Source organism: Solanum dulcamara, chromosome 1 (genome assembly GCF_947179165.1).
Source record: "Solanum dulcamara chromosome 1, daSolDulc1.2, whole genome shotgun sequence".
Classification (NCBI taxonomy): Eukaryota; Viridiplantae; Streptophyta; class Magnoliopsida; order Solanales; family Solanaceae; genus Solanum; species Solanum dulcamara.
This window is the reverse complement of record NC_077237.1, coordinates 80,893,265-80,897,302: the sequence shown is the minus strand read 5'-3', so window position 1 is coordinate 80,897,302 and position 4,038 is coordinate 80,893,265. Positions and strand designations below refer to the sequence as shown.

Sequence of the window (4,038 nt, the reverse complement as noted above, 5' to 3'; positions counted from 1 at the left end):
ATATGTCGTACTGACCCCCTTTCTTCAGAGGGGAGGGGGTCTGTGTTTTATGCCCGCAGGTACAGATATAGGTTTTGGGAGTCCGTCAGCTTAGAATTCCATTCAGCTTAGCTGGAAGAGGCTCCATTATTTTGGAGCCTGGTTTCTGACACTGGTCGCTGCTGTATATCATTATTTTGTTGTTCAGGGGTACGGTAGGGGCCCTGTCCTGACATATGTTGTCATTACTATTTCTAGAGGTCTGCAGACATGTATATGTGGGTGGCATGTGTAAGCTTTGTTCAGCTGGGTCCAGATGATGTATTGTACGTGTTATTATGCTATGGCAGTCTTGTCGGCTTGCGTTCCCTTTCATGTTATGACACAAATGAAAGAGGCTACAAATATATGAAATGCTATGACCCATGGGGGTTCTCATGTATGTATCATGTTGTTTGTAGTCCGATTTGACTAAACTTGATTTATATGCATTACGTGTCTATACTTCAACTTGACCACAACTGATAAATGTGTATACGGGGGTCCAGGTCGGACTTCAGTCGCGGCCTACAGGGTTGGGTCGTGACACGTTTTTCCATCCAAAACTTATGTTTTTATACTTGAGGCTTACGTCCTATGGATCTACACCTTCAATTTATGCCCCAGAGCATTTTCGGTATGCCCCACCTCAAAACTTGCCTCGAAAACTTTTTTAAAACACTGATTCTAATATAGAAAAAAATGGTTTACAAATTGATTAATCAAAACATAAACTTTAATTCTTCAAAAGTACTTTTTCGAGAAATACTTCTTACAAAAGTCATTTTCAAAATAAGCAACTTTTTAAAAAATTGACCAAATAAGCTATTAGCCAATGCTACCTTAATTATCATGAAAATTTAATGTTCTATGCTGGAAAAAAATCTTTTTTGATTATCATATGTGCGGACACACCTAGTTTTCCACAATTACTCCCTCTAGATCATAGAGTATTAAGTGAATTGTTTGGATTTTTTGCATAGTTCAAAATAAGTGAGTTATTCAAAGTTCAAGAAAATTATTAGAATTTTTATTCATATTTATATTTCATTTAATAAGGTTTTTAATTACTTTACATTTTCTAAAAAAATAGTTTGAGAATAGTAAAAAGGTAATAATAGAAAGTAACCTTCATTTTGTATATGCTTAAATATTTTTCTTAAAAATTGTGTTATATTCATAATCCAATAATTCACTTAGAGCCCGTTTGGATGGGCTTAAAAAAAGTAACTTTTATGTATGAAGTGCTTTTAAAACTTTGAAGTGCTGAAAGTTATTTTTATAAATAAGCAGTTGAGTGTTTGGATAAAAGTGCTTAAATGAGGAAAATAATGTCAATTTTAGGGTTAAAAGAATAAAAAAGGTAGTTTGGGAATTTAGTTAAAATATATGGGGTATAAAAGTAATTTTCATGGTCAAAGAAAATGACTTTAAGCACTTAGAAAAAAAAAGTTAGGAATCCTAACTTTTCATTTTTGACTGACTTTAAGAACTGTATGGCTTAAAGTTAGCATTAGGCAAACACGTCCAAAATCTAAAAAGGGGCTTTAAGTTGGTTTTGACCAACTTAAAACCCATCCAAACGGGCTCTTAATATGGACTAGAGAAATATGAGAAGACTTCTAATATTGAAGTAAACATGTTTATAGGTTGGGTTGGCTCGGGTCCGACACAGTTAAAATCTGAATCGGCATGACCAATAGGAATTTTTTTTGGGGGGGGGAGGGAATTTGGCCGGAGGAAGTCTTGGGCCCTGTAGGGTGGCCTAGGAGCTAGCCCGGGTCACAACCTTTGTGTGGATTGACTTAGAGCCCGTTCAGATTGGCTTAAAAAAATAATTGTATATAGCCACTTAAAAATATCTTAATTATGTTCCATAGCTATAGTTTGTTAATTACAATTCGTAGCTATAGTTATAGCAGTGTTTGTATAATTCGTGCATCGTTTGTATAACTCGCTATACAATTTGCAGTTTTTATATAGCGTTTGTATATTTCACTATACAATTCATGCACAACAATTGTATAATTTGCTATACAATTTGTAGTGTTTATATATTTCGCTATACAATTTGATTTGCGCACAATGTTTGTATAAATCGCGCGAATTATACAAAACTCAAACTGTATTCGCACACAACATTTGTATAATCACGCAAATTATACAAAACTCCAACTGTTTGCCGCGAGCCGTAATTAGTTCAAACTATAGCTATATTAGCTAATGAAATAGTATATATTTGCTTATCCGCATAATTTTTCTTAAAAAAATAGCTTTTAAGTCAAAAATAAAAAGTTACACTTAAATGATTTTAAGTTAAAAAATAAAAAGTAGTGGGAAACCTACTTTTGATTTTTTAATTTATTTTATGTCATTTTAAACTTATTTTAAGTTATTTTATATATGTCAAATAATTCCAAAAGTAAAAACTTATTTAAAAGTAGATTTGAATAACTTTTATGCCAATTCAAACGGTCCTATATTAACTTTTAAAAATCTGTCCACTTATAGTCACTTATTTTTCTTTTAAAAATATTTTCTAAGAATTATGACCAACTGAATATGACAAAATTAATAAAAACACAACCTGTGCCTATCTTTAAACATTGCAGGATTCAATTATTTTTCTCACTTCGGCTTTATTGTTTTCTTATAAATAGAGACTTTTAAATCTCTCTTGTATGTGCAGAACACACAGCTTTGAGAAAATGGCCAGCTCTTCTCTTCAATCCCCAATAGCCAAAAAGTTATTTTCTTTCTTAATAATTTCGTCATTTTCCTTATTCATAATCTTCTTGTTTTCCTCTGCACTTAAAGAACGATAATATACTAATCTCTATTTGAACTTATTTATGCAGGCTAAAGGGTAAAGTAGCAATTATAACTGGTGGAGCTAGTGGAATAGGAGTAACTACAGTTAGACTTTTTGTTCAACATGGTGCAAAAGTTACAATCGCAGATATTCAAGATGATCTCGGATATTCATTAGTAAATGAAATTGGCACAGAATACATAATATTTCTCCATTGTGATGTCACAATTGAATCGGACGTTCAAAACATGGTAGATGCAACAAATGACAAATTCGGTAAGCTCGACATAATGTTTAGTAATGCGGGTGTATTAGGTAAGCCAATTTCAAGCATTCTAGATCTAGATTATGACACAATCAAGAACATGTTTGATGTAAGTAAATGTTGTTGGCGCCTTCTTTTGTGCGAAACATGCTGCTAGAGTGATGATTCCGGCCAATAAAGGAGTTATTATTTTTACAGCAAGTATGGTGACATCGACTTATATTAATTTGCAACACGCCTATACGGCATCAAAAAATGCAATTTTGGAACTTTCAAAGAAGGTTGGAGTCGAATTAGGAAAATACGGTATAAGAGTTAATTGTGTTTCTCCTTATGGAATTGGCACACCATTTGTGCCGAGTGCACTTGGGAATATGTTCGATAGACAAATGATTGATGAAACTTTTGCACAAGGAGGGAATTTGAAAGGGGCTTTATTAGATGAACAAGATGTGGCAAATGTAGTACTGTACTTGACAAATGATGATTCCAAATATGTGAGTGGTTTAAACCTAATTATTGATGGTGGTTTTAGCACCACAAATGTGGCTATATCTAAGGTCTACAAGAAATTGTTTCCATCTGCTACCAACAAATTGTAATCATAGCGTAGTACAAAATAGTTTATGTTGTACCTCAAACTTAATATGCTTGATGTGTTTTACGATGATGTGTTGGTGTAAAATGAATGCAAACACTTGGTAAATGGTAAGGCTCCCAAGACAACCAAGATTCTTGTGCTTTTTAAGGAGGTACTCCCTTCATTTTGTTTTACTTGGCTCATGTTAACTTAAAACATTTTTAAAAATAGAAGTATTTCACTTAGTCCATATTAAGTAAATTATTGAAATATGACACACCTCTTAATAAAATATTTAAGGACATAAATTAAAGAATACTTTTCATTATTATCCTTTTGGATTATTTCTAAATTAGTCTCCTA

General features: G+C 32.7%; 1 pseudogene; it reads left to right on the top strand.

The window, feature by feature from the left end:
* Window positions 1-2,726: 2,726 nt before the first annotated feature.
* LOC129894709 (short chain aldehyde dehydrogenase 1-like) lies at window positions 2,727-3,697 on the top strand (annotated as a pseudogene).
* Window positions 3,698-4,038: the final 341 nt, after the last annotated feature.